This window comes from Lithobates pipiens, unplaced genomic scaffold, assembly GCF_037356315.1.
Source record: "Lithobates pipiens isolate NorthernLeopardFrog02 unplaced genomic scaffold, aLitPip1_a1.2 Scaffold_13, whole genome shotgun sequence".
Classification (NCBI taxonomy): domain Eukaryota; kingdom Metazoa; phylum Chordata; class Amphibia; order Anura; family Ranidae; genus Lithobates; species Lithobates pipiens.
The window spans coordinates 353,079,462-353,096,975 of record NW_027507718.1 but is presented as its reverse complement, the minus strand read 5'-3'; the positions used below and the strand labels follow the sequence as shown (position 1 = coordinate 353,096,975).

Below are 17,514 nucleotides of genomic sequence, written 5' to 3'. Positions count from 1 at the left end.
TACATAGTTAGTCTGGTTGAAAAAAAAACACAAGTCCATCTAGTTCAACCAATAAAGAAGGGGAAAAATTATACAACATATACATATACTATATACACAATCCTAAGTACAGTAGAAGCATGATATATAGTATTCACATATAGCAGCACATAGTAGTAAAAGTTTTCTTGCTGACTGGTAATTCTGTCACTCTCCTTGTCTATCATGGTCTATGTACACCCCTTCATCAATTTTCTTCACTTTTTGTTAAACTGCACACTCACACTTTCTTTTACACTATTACATTTCTTTAATTTTTGCACACCATTCACTGTTTACATTCATCTGCATATACTTACTACATAGTATATACTTGGCTTATGGCCAGCACTCTCTCTGTACTCTTTGAGGGTCACTATCAATTTTCAATTACTTTTGCATCACATTATTTTCATTAATCATACATACTATTAACATTTTGTTTTTAGATATGTTTTCAACAATTGCCACACATTCCATATCTGATACTCTTCAACACTGCTGTATCTTTTTGGTTTCGCCTGATATCGCATCTATGTCTATGCCGCCTCAGTTCCCAGGGAGGGATCTTGCCCATGGCCCACCCTACGCCCACTGCCGCACACTGCACTTTCCATCCGGATTGGTGAGTCTGCCCTGGCTAACCATTTACATGCATTAAATCCCCATAAATTTATTTTTATTTATATGGTTAGTATATTATATTATTCTTTATTCTATTCCATAGGAATTTTTTGGTCGCATCAGCTCCTGATGAGTGGGGAGACACCCACGAAACGCGTCGAGCTTTTGAAATGATGTCCCAGTTATACTTTATATGGAACTATATTTATTTTATTATGAATTTACTTTTTTAACTATATACTAAATTTATTTTTGTTTTACATCTAGTGGATGCATATCTATTATGTGGATGTACTTGCTGATGTCGGTTTTGCTGTCATAGGCACTACCATGCCATATTACCCAATTATTTTATTTACTACTACTATGTGCTGCTATATGTGAATACTATATATCATGCTTCTACTGTACTTACGCCTATATACTTTATGAATTTGTTATGAATTTACTTTTTTAACTACATACTAAATTTATTTTTGTTTTACATCTAGTGGATGCATATGTATTATGTGGATGTACTTGCTGATGTCGGTTTTGCTGTCATAGGCACTACCATGCCATATTACCCAATTATTTTATTTATTACTACTATGTGCTGCTATATGTGAATACTATATATCATGCTTCTACTGTACTTACGCCTATATACTTTATGAATTCGATCTTTATTATTTTTTATGATCTGTTACCGAACAATCAATAAAAAATTATATATATTTTTTTCAATTTGGTTAAAACCTACCTCCATTATCCTAGTGCTTCATTTTAAAGTCCCAAACTCCCTCTATTACGTACCGATTACCGGGATGGAGGCACATACTTGTGCTTCATTTAAAGTCCCAAAATTCCCCTCCTTTTTTGCATATACACAATCCTATACCCACAGTTGATCCAGAGGAAGACAAGACAAAACAGCAAAGCATGATCCACTTTGCTCCAGCAGGGGAAAAAAAATTATTCCTGATCCCCCAAGAGGCAATCGGATATTCCCTGGATCAACTTTAGTTATAAATGTTAGTACCCAGTTATATTGTATACATTTAGGTAAGAATCCAGGCCTTTTTAAAGCAATCTACTGAGCTGGCCAGAACCACCTCTGGAGGCAGTCTATTCCATGTTTTCACAGCTCTTACTATGCAGAAACCTTTATGTATTTAAAATCTCTTTTCCTCTAGATGTAAAGTGTGCCCCCTTTTTACTCTATGATGACCTTAAAGTGAATAACTCAACACTATATGAGTTGTCTACTTGATTTTTGTCACTGGTCATAATTATATGTTGTAATTTACACAAGGAGAAATCTTACTCACAACACTGCAATAACCCAAAAAATGTAATCGAGGGCTTTACATATCAGTCTTTTTGCAAGCCACAATTTTTTCTTATTTATGTTGGCTTAATGCAAACTCATTACACATTTAAATCCTTTTCTAGTTACTTAAATTGTTTGTTACCCCAACTTTCATATTTCTGATATGTGCCTGCTGTACCATGCACTTGTATGAGAAAGTATCTGTTCTCTTTGTATTGCTTCCTTTGTGTGAAATCCTGAGTATTCTTGCCAGTCCCCTTGTGTCCTTATTAAAAACTGACAACACAAAGCAGAAGAACACATATGGTCAGTTCTCTAGCTATGCTGGGAACTCAGTCTGCTCTCCTCTAATGATCTGTCATGGTTATGCAATAGTTTGTCTGCTTACCTGTTGTCACGTACCTGGTTGGAGAGCCCAAGCGTGCAGGGAGCGGCGCCTCGTAAGCCTCCGGCTCGAGAGCCCCTGGAGATGGGAACAGGGATTCAGGAGTCCGGAGGACACAAGTGCCAGGCTGGATAGCTGGTAGTGGGTAGCCGGAACAGGTGGTAGACTGGAACGGCAGACAAGGTAGTAGACCCAACCGGAACAGGTGGAAGACTGGAACGGCAGGTGCAACCAGCGCTGGATGCTGGACAGGAACTGCTGGACAGCTGGCACAGGTGGACAGGCAGGAACTGCAGAAGTAGTCGGTGCTGGACTTTAGGCAGACTGGCAGGCGTGGTCAGGGACGAGCTGGGTCGGCAACAATCGGGCAGCGGAGGTACAAAGCGGAAGGCAGAAGCGTGGTCAATCAGGCAAAGGGTCGGAGGCAGGCGGCTAACAGGCAAGGTCCAGGAACAGGCCGGGTACAGAATCAGGAACACACACACAGGAACGGATAGCAGGAGTCTCGGGAACGCTGTAGACAGGACAGCACAGAGGAGCAGGAGCAGGTCCCTTAAGTAGGCAACTGGGCGCCAAGAACGGTCGCACGGTACGTTTGCGTACCCCCGCGAGTAACCGTGCTCCCGTTCGTGACCCCGCGTACCCGCGTACGCCCGTTCGGCTCGTCGCGCACCCGCGTGCGCCCGCTCGTGTCAACGCGCACCCGCGTGCGCCTGTTGGGGACTACGTGCACTCGCGTGCGTTCGTTAGCGCCAACCCGCGTCCGAAGGCACCGACGATCCCCTCGTACAGGGAACCTGCGGGTAAGTCTTCCTTGAGCGACCGGGATAGTGGAACGACCGTGACATTGCCCCCCCCCCCCAAGGGGCAACCTCCGGATGCCCAACTGTGCCATCTTATCCGGATGAGCCCTTTTGAAGGCATGGATCAGTCTTTTAGCATGCAGGTTGGACTCCGGTTCCCACGAATTCTCCTCAGGGCCATATCCCTTCCATTTAACCAGGAACTGGGTCTGGTTAGGTCTCCTCCTGCAGTCCAAGATAGATTCAACCTCATACTCCAATTCCCCATCGATCATCACGAGTTCTGGGGGGTTGGTACTCCGATCGGCAAAGGGGTCCGGAACCGCAGGTTTGAGCAATGAGACATGAAAGACCGGGTGGATCCGGAATGACCCCGGGAGTTTCAGCTCAAAGGCTACTTCATTTAATTTCCTCAGAATGGGGAATGGACCCACAAACTTCGGGCCCAGCTTCCTGGAAGGGCAAGCTAACTTCAAGTTCAAAGTAGACAGCCAGACCTGGTCCCCGACCTGGAGGTTAAGTTCGCCCCTTCTCTTCTTATCGAAGACTTCCTTATAGTGTTCCTGGGTCTTAGCCAGAGTTTCTTGAAGAATCCTGTTGTTATTCCTGAAGAAGTTAAGGTCCTCCTGAACCGCCGGCACTGAACACTCGGGAAGATTACCGGGTAGAAAAAGTGGATGGAAACCAAAGTTTGCAAAGAAAGGGGACTGTTTGGTGGCCGAATGGATAGAATTATTATATGCGAATTCTGCTAAAGGTAGGAGCGATACCCAATCGTCCTGGGAGAAGGAAGAGAAGCAACGCAGATATTGCTCCAGCGTTTGGTTGGTTCTCTCGGTCTGGCCGTTAGTTTGAGGGTGATAGGCCGAAGAAAAGCGAAGTTCAATTTTCAGGGCCCCACAGAGAGCTTTCCAAAACCTGGACGTGAATTGAACTCCCCTGTCAGAGGTGATGTCAGCAGGAATGCCGTGGAGCCTTACCACTTCTTTAATAAAAGTCCTGGCCATCTCTGTGGCCGACGGGGTCCCCTTCATGGGTAAAAAGTGGGCCATCTTAGTAAACCTGTCTACCACCACCAGGATCGAGGAAAAGTCTTCAGAGGGGGGCAGTTCCACGATGAAATCCATGGATATCATCTTCCATGGCCTATCCGGGATGGGCAATGGTCTCAGCAAGCCCCAAACCTTCGATTTACTCCCCTTATTCCTAATGCAAGTGGTGCATGCCTCTACATATTCCCTGCAGTGCTTCTTCATTTGAGGCCACCAAAACGTGCGTCGGAGTAAGTCTGTGGTTTTGAACACCCCAAAGTGACCGGCCAATGGGTGGTCGTGGCAGGAGCTGAGGACCGCAGTACGTATCTCCTGGGGGACAAAGATTCTGTCCTGGTGCCAGAGAAGACCGTCTTTGGAGGTTAAGGAGATGTCATATGATAGAGCCGGATCACTGGAGGCCTGCTTAATTCGGGACAGAAGATCTTCCTGAAGCAGGAGGAAGTTTCCTGGGGGAAGAATGGTGTCTGGAGTAGGAGGTACCACTGATTCATTGTACATCCGGGAGAGAGCATCGGGCTTCACGTTTTTTGACCCGGGCCTGTACGTGATATGGAACACAAATCTAGAAAAGAAAAGTGCCCACCGAGCCTGTCTTGGCTTCAGTCGCTTGGCTGATTTAAGATACTCCAGGTTCTTGTGGTCCGTATAAACCAGGATCCGGTGGGAAGCACCTTCAAGGAGGTAGCGCCATTCCTCCAACGCTGCCTTGATTGCCAGTAGTTCCCGGTCACCGACGTCGTAGTTCCGCTGAGCTTCCGAGAGTTTACGGGAGAAAAAGGCCACCGGGTACAAAAATGACTTAGGTCCCTGTCTCTGGGATAATACTGCCCCAACGGCTACTTCCGAAGCATCCACCTCCAGGATATAAGGCAGCGTGGCGTCGGGGTGTCTCAGGATCGAAGCAGATACAAACAGATTCTTCAAGGTTTCAAAGGCTTCTTGTGCCTTAGGAGTCCACAGGAATCTTTGACCCTGTTTGGTCAGTTCAGTGATGGGGGAAATGATGGATGAAAATCCTCTGATGAACTTTCTATAAAAATTAGCAAATCCCACGAACCGTTGGACCCCTTTTCGGTCCGAGGGAGCGGGCCAGTCTAGGATGGCTGAGATCTTCTGGGGATCCATTTCTATTCCATTTACTGAAATGATCAGGCCCAGGAATTGAATGCTCTGTTGCTCAAAGACGCACTTCTCCGGTTTAGCGTACAGGCCATGGAGGCGGAGACGAGCCAGGACAACCTTCACATGTTCCCGATGTTCGACTAAAGAGGAAGAGAAGATTAGAATATCATCAAGGTATATGACAACAAACAGGTCTAGGTACTCTCTAAAGACATCATTAACGAAATGCTGGAATGTAGCAGGAGCATTACAGAGTCCAAAGGGCATAACAAGATATTCATAATGCCCAAAGCGGGTACGAAAGGCAGTCTTCCACTCATCGCCTTCGCGAATACGGACCAGGTTGTAGGCACCCCGCAGATCCAGCTTGGAGAACACCCTAGCCGACCCCAGTCTCTGGAATAATTCGGGCACCAACGGTAGAGGGTAGCGTTTTTTTACAGTAACTTTGTTGAGTGCCCGGTAGTCTACACATGGCCGTAAGGAGTGGTCCTTCTTCTGGACGAAGAAAATCCCTGCACCTGCCGGGGAAGTGGATGGTCGGATAAAGCCCTTCTTTAAGTTATCATCCAGGTAGGTCTTTAGGGCTCCCAGCTCGGTCTCAGATAGGGGGAAGATTCTCCCGAAGGGAATCTCCGCTCCCGGAAGCAAGTCAATGGGGCAGTCATATAGTCTGTGGGGAGGTAAAGTCTCTGCGCCCTTTTTACTGAAAACGTCCATAAATTGATGATAGACTTCGGGCACCGCCTGTCGGATCTCGGTGTCTGTCTCCAAGCAGAGCAGAGAAGAAGGGTCCGTTTTGATGGCTGGAAGACAATACTGATGACAATAGGCAGATGGAAACTCAATTCTTCCGGTGAACCAATTTATCAAGGGGTTGTGGGCCTTCAACCAGGGCATGCCAAGGATTATGGGAAAGAGTGGAGACTCGATAATGTCCAGACACAGGTGCTCCTGGTGGTCCCCAGCGATGGTGACATGAAGGGGGGATGTTTCCTGGGTTACAGGTCCGGATCTCAGAGAGGAACCGTCGGCCAAATAGATTGGAAGTTCCTTGGCCCTAGGCCGAAGGGGAATGTTGTTTCTCAAGGCAAAGGATAGGTCCATAAAACCGCTACAGGCCCCAGAGTCAATAATCGCGTTGACGCTGATAGTCTTTCTGGAGGACTGTAAAAGAAGAGGCACAGCCAGGTGAGAGATGGTACTGGTACTAGGCGGAGTAGGAGAAGAGGCAGGAGGTATAAGAAGGCACTTACGCGACTTGGCGGGGCAAGTGCGAACATAATGTCCAGATCCCCCGCAATAGAGGCACAGGTTACCAGTTCTTCGGCGTTGGCGCTCCTCGGGGGTCAGAGATGGACGAAGTAGACCCAGCTGCATAGGTTCCGATAAATCCGGGGAAGAAGGACCAGGAAGGACCGGTGGATTGGAACTTGGAACCCGTGGCAACATCCAGACTGGGCGAGAGGTGGAAGAAGAACGCTCCAGACGACGCTCTCTTAAACGCCTATCGATCTGGACAGAGAGGTCGATGAGCGCTTCAAGGGTCTCAGGGGTTCCTACACGGGCCAGTTCGTCTTTCAATGCCTCCGAGAGTCCCATGCGGAACTGGTAGCGGAGAGCTGAGTTGTTCCACTCCGTGTCAGCGCTCCAGCGCCTGAACTCAGACACATAGTCCTCTACTGGCCTGCGACCTTGTTGGAGTACGTGCAAAGCTGCTTCTGCGGTAGCAGCAAGCTGGGGGTCCTCATATAGACGAGACATGGCTTGGAAGAAAGCATCTAAGGAGTCCAGAGAGGGGTCTTTTCGTTCAAGAAGGCGATGTGCCCAGGCCTGGGGTTCGTCGGTTAGCAGGGAGATAACGAACCCTACTTTCGTTGCCTCGAGAGAGAAGGTCCGGGGTTGAAGGGCGAAAAAGAGCTCGCAGGAATTCCGAAAGGCCCTGAACTTATTCCGGTTACCGGAGAAACGGTCTGGTGTAGGGACCCTTGGCTCTGGCGGCAACATGACCACTGTAGGTGGGCCTGGAGGTCCAGGGGCAACTGGAGCTGCGGCAGATAGGGCTTGAACCCGTTCTTCCAAACGACCGTAGCCCTCTTGCAGGTTCTTCACGGCCTGGGTGAGGCCTGGCTAGATGGTGGCAAAGTTCATCCATTGGAGACGCTCCCTGCGAGGGCTCGGACATGGCTGTCCTGTACTGTCACGTACCTGGTTGGAGAGCCCAAGCGTGCAGGGAGCGGCGCCTCGTAAGCCTCCGGCTCGAGAGCCCCTGGAGATGGGAACAGGGATTCAGGAGTCCGGAGGACACAAGTGCCAGGCTGGATAGCTGGTAGTGGGTAGCCGGAACAGGTGGTAGACTGGAACGGCAGACAAGGTAGTAGACCCAACCGGAACAGGTGGAAGACTGGAACGGCAGGTGCAACCAGTGCTGGATGCTGGACAGGAACTGCTGGACAGCTGGCACAGGTGGACAGGCAGGAACTGCAGAAGTAGTCGGTGCTGGACTTTAGGCAGACTGGCAGGCGTGGTCAGGGACGAGCTGGGTCGGCAACAATCGGGCAGCGGAGGTACAAAGCGGAAGGCAGAAGCGTGGTCAATCAGGCAAAGGGTCAGAGGCAGGCGGCTAACAGGCAAGGTCCAGGAACAGGCCGGGTACAGAATCAGGAACACACACACAGGAACGGATAGCAGGAGTCTCGGGAACGCTGTAGACAGGACAGCACAGAGGAGCAGGAGCAGGTCCCTTAAGTAGGTAACTGGGCGCCAAGAACGGTCGCACGGTACGTTTGCGTACCCCCGCGGGTAACCGTGCTCCCGTTCGTGACCCCGCGTACCCGCGTACGCCCGTTCGGCTCGTCGCGCACCCGCGTGCGCCCGCTCGTGTCAACGCGCACCCGCGTGCGCCTGTTGGGGACTACGTGCACTCGCGTGCGTTCGTTAGCGCCAACCCGCGTCCGAAGGCACCGACGATCCCCTCGTACAGGGAACCTGCGGGTAAGTCTTCCTTGAGCGACCGGGATAGTGGAACGACCGTGACACCTGTTCCCATGTGTTCATCTAGAGACTAGCCAACCCTCACCTGTCTCTCTATATTAACCTGTCCACTGCAGGCCAGCCTTGCTGATCAACCTTTGTGTGTTAGCTTCCTGTTACCTGCCCTGTGCTCTGCTGTTGTTCCGTTACCGACTTTGGCATGACTTTGACTATCCCTGTTTGCCTGTGATCCTGACCTTTTGGCGTGTCCCTGACTATTCCCGTCTGCTTGTTGCCCCCGACCTTGGCTTTGTCCCTCACTATCCCTATCCTCCTGTTGCCTACTGTGGGTGTGAGCTGGGGGACCCTGAGGGTCGTGACCTGGAGCCAGTTGCAGCCAAGTCCATCCTTACCACTAGAGGCGCTGGTGAACACCTGCTGGCTCTTTACTCCGCGCCCCAGGGAATCTTATGCTCTAACCCCAGTGGGATCTGTCCCCCATCTGCAGCAGTCAGCCGTAGGGTCCACAACCTTGCGGTGCACTCCTGATTCCTACGCTGTGCATCTGTCACCTCGCCTCAAGGTGACCTGACAGTTTGATCAGCCATGGACCCGGCTGACGTGCCGCTTCCTACAGTCGATCCGTTGCAGGGCTTAGTTCGCAGACTTGAGACCCAAGAATCGCATCAGACCCAGGTGATGTGATTCCTTCAAGATCTGGCTTCCCGCTTCGAGCAGCTACAGGCTTCTTTGGGAACCCTGAACCTGCAGCCTCAAGTGCAGTCAGCAGCTGCACCTATTGCACCAGTCACATCCACGCATTCATTATTACTGCCAGCTCCGTCCCGTTTCTCTGGGGACTCCAAGGCTTGCAGGGAGTTCCTTAGCCAGTGCACAATTCATTTTGAACTTCAGCCCCAAAACTTCCTGTCCGATCGGGCAAAAGTAGCATATATCATATCCCTCCTGTCCGGCGAGGCGCTAGCTTGGGCTGCCCCTCTGTGGGAACAGAATGATCCAGTGGTTTTTAGCCTGTCTGATTTCTTGAAACTTTTTCAGAATATCTTTGAGGAACCGGTCGTGTCTCCTCAGCGGCTAGCGCTCTTTTACGTCTCAGTCAAGAGTCCGCGTCTGTGGGACAGTATGCTCTTCAGTTCCGTATCCTCACAGCTGAATTGAGCTGGAATAATGAGGCCCTAGTTGCAACCTTTTTACATGGCCAATCTGATAGAGTGAAGGATGAATTAGCAGGAAGATCCCTTCCTGCTGATCTGGACAGTGTCATCACCTTGTGTAACCAGATCGATATTCGCTTTCAGGAGAGGGCCCTGGAAAAAAGACGCCAGCACTCCCTGTTCTTTAGGCAGCCTGAGCCCCCAGTCCCTTCTCTTCGATCCGAGGAGCACCCCCTGCGTACGCCCGTTCGGCTCGTCGCGCACCCGCGTGCGCCCGCTCGTGTCAACGCGCACCCGCGTGCGCCTGTTGGGGACTACGTGCACTCGCGTGCGTTCGTTAGCGCCAACCCGCGTCCGAAGGCACCGACGATCCCCTCGTACAGGGAACCTGCGGGTAAGTCTTCCTTGAGCGACCGGGATAGTGGAACGACCGTGACACCTGTTCCCATGTGTTCATCTAGAGACTAGCCAACCCTCACCTGTCTCTCTATATTAACCTGTCCACTGCAGGCCAGCCTTGCTGATCAACCTTTGTGTGTTAGCTTCCTGTTACCTGCCCTGTGCTCTGCTGTTGTTCCGTTACCGACTTTGGCGTGTCTTTGACTATCCCTGTTTGCCTGTGATCCTGACCTTTTGGCGTGTCCCTGACTATTCCCGTCTGCTTGTGGCCCCGACCTTGGCTTTGTCCCTCACTATCCCTATCCTCCTGTTGCCTACTGTGGGTGTGAGCTGGGGGACCCTGGGGTCGCGACCTGGAGCCAGTTGCAGCCAAGTCCATCCTCACCACTAGAGGCGCTGGTGAACACCTGCTGGCTCTTAGACTCCGCTCCCCAGGGAATCTTACGCTCTAACCCCAGTGGGATCTGTCCCCCGTCTGCAGCAGTCAGCCGTAGGGTCCACAACCTTGCGGTGCACTCCTGATCCCTACGGTGTGCATCTGTCACCTCGCCTCAAGGTGACCTGACATGATCACACATGTCCTGACACCCCTGTTTCTGCTTCTCCTCCCCCAGTTCTTATGCAGCTGAGACCAGAGGGAATGTGATCCCTTATAAAAAAGGGAAAAAAGGTAAAGACCATAAATACATTGCATGGACATGCACAGAACACGGGGTACAGCTTTCTCAGAGCTTTTATACAAAAATGTCTTATTACATTATCTCTGGTAATGCACTAGGTGTGCACGCCTTCCATTTCTGTTTTTCTTGCACTTTTGTACAAAAAAATCTTGTTATTAAATGATCTCTGGTAATGCACTAGGTGTGCGCCTTCCATTTCTGTTTTTCTTTGGCCTAGCTCTGAGAAAGGGGGTGCGCCTCTGAAACGTGGTAGCTGTACCCCGTGTTCTGTGCATGTTCATGCACTGTGTTTATGGCCTTTTGTCAGTTGCATTTTATGAGTACCGACACTTTTATACAAAAATGTCTTATTATTAAATAATAATCAAATCTCTGGTAATGCACTAGGTATGCACGCTTTCCATTTTTGTTTTTCGTGCAGTTCCTTTCGGCTTACCTCATCTGAGGAAGACAGCATCCACCTAGTTTTGGGATACCATATATACCTTTCACACCACCATTTTATCTGACACCTGTTACTCCACAATTTGGAAGACCTATTAGCGCTGGAAGTGACTGTTTTTTATATTTTGAATGGGTTGTTTTACAAGGTGATAGTTTTCAATCACTTAAAATTGAAACTCCAGTCACCTATAAATATACAATATTGTATGTGGTTACCTCTTGTACTAGACTGGGAGAGGAAGGAGCAAGTCTCCTGCTTCTCTGTCAATATCCATTCAAAGTCTGTAGGCAAGGAGGTAGGATCACCAACTTAGCTGGGCTATTTGATAGGGGTATTTATATTTCAGCATAGGATTAGTACAATTACAAATGCTTTGGTATGTAAAGCAATTGTATATGTACTTCATCGGTGAATTCAGCTGTTTTCCTTGAGTTCAGCTTTAATTTTACAAGGCAAGCAACCTTTTTATTAATAGATTTAAAAATTAGTCCTCGAAAAACTCAATAAAAAAAGACTGAAAATAAAAATTAGTCCTTGGGCAGAAACACTGACTTTACACAGGGGCATGAAGTCGAATGAAAAGGACTCACTGGTGGGTCTGTCACTTTCTCTGCATGACATATAATAAGTCTATAAACCTGCAAACTACTTCCTAGGGAAATTATCACTTCTGACAGGGAGACCTAAGAGATTTTTATTTAACTGACCAGAAAAAGTTAACAGCCCAAATTTTCAACAATTATCTGAATTTAAATGGCGTGAAATTATCGCATTTAAATGGCAAAAATAATAACAATTTTAATACTTTTAAACTAGTTATACATTGAAAAGATATTCCGTGCCTCATTGCTCTATAGAGATTTACTTGTTCTCACTTATTTTTGTCTTTGAGCCCCAGTCTGTGCATCTGACAGGCGGCATTTGTGTCTAGAAGTGATGATTTAATCACTCTGTCAAAATAAGATGAGAGAGCTGTCTAAAATTGATAAGATAAAAGGGTGTCAAAATTACTCATAAAGATGTATTTCTGTGTGTTACAATGGTGACTTTTTTTCTTTTGGGAATTTTGAAATAGACGTGAAAAGAATTTTAATACAGCAAGTTGTTAGCAGATTAACCGAAATTCTAAATCGAACAGATGGGTCATAGATGCTGGGGCTTTATAGTAGAAGACCTGCAAAGCATAGGACACATTTCTGCAGCACGGAGCTAGTCTGCTCATCAGAATTAATTGATTTATTTTTAGTTGAGAGTTTGTCAAATAACTTTTTTGTGTGCTTCTAGCTTCCAGTGCATATTGTGTCTGCTGGTTCCACCAACAACTGGACAGCCACAAGTAAACCAAGAGCTATACAGATTGTATCACATATTTATCTTAGCCTGGGTTAACTTTAAATATTTTATTAGGTGAACCTAAATCTGATTGGTTATTTGAATCTGATTTTGATATCTGATTGGGTATTTGAATCTGATTTTAGTATCTAATTAGGTATTTAAATCTGATTTTGGTATCTGATTGGGTATTTAAACTTAAAACAATGAAAACAAGTTCACATGAAAAGGATTCCTGAAGTAGATCAGTCCTTATGCAGTAAAATACCAAACAATGTAGAGATCTATCCACAGACAAACTAGAAAGACTGTTTTCTGATACGTTTAATTTTAGTAAGGCTACAGCCTTCTTCAGCAGAAAATATTTAGGGCTTATTTACACATGCAACAAGGACTGCTGTGCCTCTGAAAAGCTTTCTGATTGCTTTTCAGAGGCATGTGACAGGTGGTAAGGAGGTGATATGTCACCTCTCCACCACTTATTTTAACTTCCTAAATGCCAAAACACCATGGAGCCTGGCCTGGCCCCATTCAATTGAATTATCTTTGTTCGCCATGGCTGTGAAGCAAAGCATTGTGGTAATGGCATGTGTACCTTAATTTTTCAAGCTGGCAGTGATCATTATTGTTTTATTGGACAGCATTTATATTCCATCGTGTGGTCATTGCTCGATCTAAATTAACTATCTGCAGATATGCCCATCTTATATCTTTTTGTGCCTTCGCTTTCTCTGGTGCTGAGTACATTATTTATCACTAAGACACACATGTTCAAAATCAATACCATTTCCACCCAGGAGGCCTACTTCCTAAAAGAGGTATTCATGAATTATGCACTCATAGATTAGGATCCATTAGCTTATGATCTCAAGAGCTTGCACCTGTATGTAAATATATTTCTCCTATTAACTCACCAGTTGTATTTCAGAATTCCTTATGCTGTAGTTAGTTCTATAACATATTTTAGCTAGTATTTGGAAAGAGTATTTTGTTTTACTTATAGAGATACCTTTAACAAAGCTTACAGTAAAGTGACTCTGCCACATCTCTCCCCTTTCAAAGGTCGACTAACAAGGTCCCAGACTGCCACCTGGCCTGGACATAAGTTAGTCGAGCAGAGTAATCACTTTGCATGATCTCCATTCTTGACTGCAAGGAATAGTTGACATCAGGTGTGGGCCAAAGGTCATTGACTCTCTGTCCAGCTGCCAGCGCTTCAGCTGGGTGGTTTTTAACATTCTGGGGCTTGACCTGCTGCTGGGAAGAGGGGCCAATTGCCCCAGCTTCCTGAAGCTGTAGAGACACTGTAGGTGCTAGGCAGAGGCCAGTGGCGCTGGTAATTCAGCTGGGAGTAGAAGCTTTACTACATCAGCTTGTCGCTGGAGAGAGGGACCAACTTCCCCGGCTCCATGAAACTCCACAGTTGTTGCCGATGCTGCGCAGATTATCATTATTATTATTATTATTATTATTATTATTATACGCGATTTATATAGTGCTAACAGTTTACGCAGCGCTTTACAATATATACAATTACAGTACAGTTCAATACAAAAGGTACAGGAGGGCCCTGCTCATAGAGCTTACATTCTAAAGGGAGGGGGTGGTGGAACAAAAGGTAATAGCTGCAGAGAAGAATTTGATGGGGTAACACTCTAACCCGTTGCCAGTATTTCTACTGGGGATGCTACATCCTCCGCTCCGGCTAATCGTTGAGGCAGGAGGCTGGCTTCCCCCACTCCCAAACTGTGTAGCTGCCATTGGGGATGTGAGCCAGCTGCTTCATTTTCCGTTCCTTCATCTGGCTGCTGGGACGACTGTGGTACTATCTCCCAGGTGTATGGATCTTTGCTGAGGAGGAAAGAGCACTTCCTCCACCCTGGTTGACTGTTGGGGAGGGACGATGAATGCCTCCTCTCCCTTCTCCCCCTGTATCCTGATCTGATGCTGGGAAGTGACCGCACCTTCTCACCCTGAGCCTTCAGAACTGCTGAGCATCCGGAACTGCCACAGATGTGGGGCAGAAGTCTTGGACCAGCACTTCAGCTGGGGACGTTCCTTGTAACTCCACAAATACTGGTGTTGGTGCTGGACAAACTTAGTGAAGCTTGGCCCTGATACCAGCTCTTCTGCTGGAGGCTCACCAGGTTGTTCTTCCTCAGCAGAAAAGTCTATCAAATCACCTGTCTCTGTGCCAGAAACCATGAACCAGACCAAGACATAAGTACAATTAAATCACACTTGTTTGTAACTGGATCGAGTAGTCAGCCAGGCCAGAGTTCAATAACCAGATCGGGTAATCAGCCAGGCCAGAAGTCAGGGATCTAAGTGGAGGAACAGCAAGCAGGATAAGGAGCCAGAAGGGATGTCAGCAAGCCAGTTTTAAACAGGAACACAGGAGATGGTTTCTTGTGATGAGACCAAGGCGAAGGCAGAGATGAAGTGAGCTGGACAGCTTTAAGTAGGCAGGTCAGATGAGCAGGATCAGGAATAGCTGGGTAACTGTGGAGAGAGATGAGAGCTGGCAAATAGTCGACAGCTGAGCAGCCAGCCCAGGGAAGGAAGGGCTAAGCCAGCCCTGACAGTACCCCCTCCTCACTGACCCCTCTCCCTCGGAGGGGCATCGGCCCTGAGAGGAAAACACCTATGAAAATTGCAGAGGAGGACATGGGCATGTATGTCCAAAGCTGAAACCCAGGAGCGTTCCTCCAGACCATACCCTTTCCAATGCACCAGGTACTGTATGTGCCCACAGAACCTATGGGAGTCAACAATGGATTGTACCTCATACTCCTCGTGGTTCTCAACCTGTAAAGGGTGTGGACGTGGCACCGAGGTGGTAAATCGGTTGCAGACCAACGGTTTCAATAAGAAGACATGAAACACAGTTGAGATGCGCATACTAGGAAGAAGGTCCAGCATAAACCACTTGGTTAATCCTGCGAAGGATAAGCAAAGGCCCAATAAACCGAGGTGCAAACTTCAGTGAGGGAACACGAAGTCAGAGGTTGCGAGATGACAGCCAGACCATTTCTCCAACCTGGTAGGAAGGCACAGGCAGGAGTCTGCGGTCAGCATGGAGTCTGTACCTATCATTAGCATGACGCAAAGCCTCCTGGACTTGTACCAGAGTGGAACGAAGACCATGGAGATGCTCCTCTAACGCAGGAATACTTTGCGGAACAAACGAGTCAGGCAACATGGAAGGTTGGAAACCATAATTTGCCATACATGGAGACAATAGGGTGGCAGAATTCAAGGCACTGTTGCTGTTGTTGCTGTTGCTGTTGCTGAAGCCAGTTCCTTAGAAGTAGGCAGCTTCTTAAGGGGAATACAATTACACATCTTTGAGAACCGGTCAACCACCATAAGGATAACAGCATTGCCTTGGGAGTTTGGCTAATCCACAATGGAATCCATTGACAGGTGGGTCCAGAGCCTCTCTCCATTGGGTATGGGTTGTAGGAGGCCCACTGGAAGGTGTTGTGGAGTCTAAGCCCCTGTACACAAGGTCGGAGATTTCGACAACCAAATCCGTCGGATTTTGCCCATCGGATTTTGTCCGTCGGATCTTGTCCGAAAGTTGTCGAAAAATTTGATCTTTTAGAACATGATGACGTAATTTCGTTACGATGGGACTACATTCAGGCTAGTAGCCAATAGCTTTGATGTAGGAATTTGATCTGAGCATGCGTGGCACTTGGTCCGATCAAAATTCTCTACACATGATCGGAGTATGTCCGATCGGCCCAGTTGGTCGGGAAATATTTCCAACAAGTTGGAAAATTGGGTCCGACGGATATTCCGACGGAATCAGTCCGATGCATACCACACACAGTCGGATTATCCGACAACACGGTCCGATAGGACACATTCCGACGGATTCTCCAACCGTGTGTACAAGGGCTTACTCTGAGCACACACGGAACAAGCAGCTATGAAGGTAGTTATATCAGCCCGTAGCCTAGGCCACCAGAATTGTTGGGAAATGGCCCAAATGAGTTGATTCTTCCCAGGATGGTCAGCTGCCTTGGGAGAATGGTAAGTCTGGAGCATGGCAGTATGGAGACTCTCTGGGACAAAGCAGCGGTCACCAGGTTTCTCAGGAGGAGCATGGACCTGAGCAGCAAGAATTTTGTCACCCAAAGGAGAAGTAAGACTGGTGGAAGGAGGAATCACAGGAACCGGAACCGTCTCCGACTTGGAAGTGGAGGAAAATTGTCGTGATAAGGCATCCTCCCTTACATTCTTAGTACCTGGTAAGAATGAATCAATGTAATTAAAACTCAACAAGAAAAGAGCCCATCGCACTCTTCTGGGAGAGAGGCGCTTAGCCTCAGACAAGAATGTGAGATTCTTATGGTCAGTAAGAATGAGAACCAGCACAGTGGTACCTTCAAGGAGATGTCTCCTTTCTTTCAGGGCTAAAATGATCGGCAACAGCTCTCTGTCACCAATCTCGTAATTGCACTCAGCAGGTGACAATTGCTTGGAGAAGTAGCCATACAGATGCATAGCGCTCTCAGAGTTAGGACGTTGAGACAGAAGGGCGCCAACTCCAGTCTCAGAAGCATCAACTTCTAGGATAAAAGGCAACACAGAATAAGGATGTGCCAACACAGGAGAAGAAACAAAGACAGCCTTGAGAGTCTCAAAGGCCTTAATGGACTCCGGAGACCAACTCTGTGGGTTACCGTCCTTTCTGGTTATATTAGGCAGGGGTTTGACCAGAGATGAGAAGTTATGAATAAACTTCCGATAGTAGTTGGCAAAGCCCAGGAAACATTGCAGAGGACGTAAACCCACGGGTCGAGGCCACTGTAGGACTGCCAAAAGTTTCTCTGGGTCCATCGAAAAAAACAGCAGTGGAAATGATATGCCCAGGAATATAACCTGTTCACGATGGAACTCTCACTTCTCCAGTTTACAATAGAGATTGATCTCTCTTCGTTTCTGAAGCACACGACAGACATTTGTGTAGTGGCTCTCCAGGGACTTGGAAAATAGGAGGATATCATCGAGATAAACCACCACACATAACTGCAACAAATCTCGGAGGACATTGTTAATAAATTCCTGGAAAACTGTCGGGGCATTACAAAGGTCAACAGGCATTACCAGGTACTCATAATGGCCTGTTCTTGTATTAAAAGCAGTTTTCCACTCGTCGCCCCTCCTTAATCCACGAGAT

The 17,514-nt window shown here is 47.7% G+C and overlaps 1 long non-coding RNA gene across 1 annotated transcript; it reads left to right on the top strand.

Annotated features, from left to right (window-relative positions):
- The first annotated feature begins 563 nt into the window (after positions 1-563).
- On the top strand, positions 564-1,383 carry LOC143976121 (uncharacterized). The gene is made up of 2 exons (XR_013272522.1): positions 564-643; positions 746-1,383. It is a non-coding gene; the product is annotated as an uncharacterized LOC143976121 (long non-coding RNA).
- Positions 1,384-17,514: the final 16,131 nt, after the last annotated feature.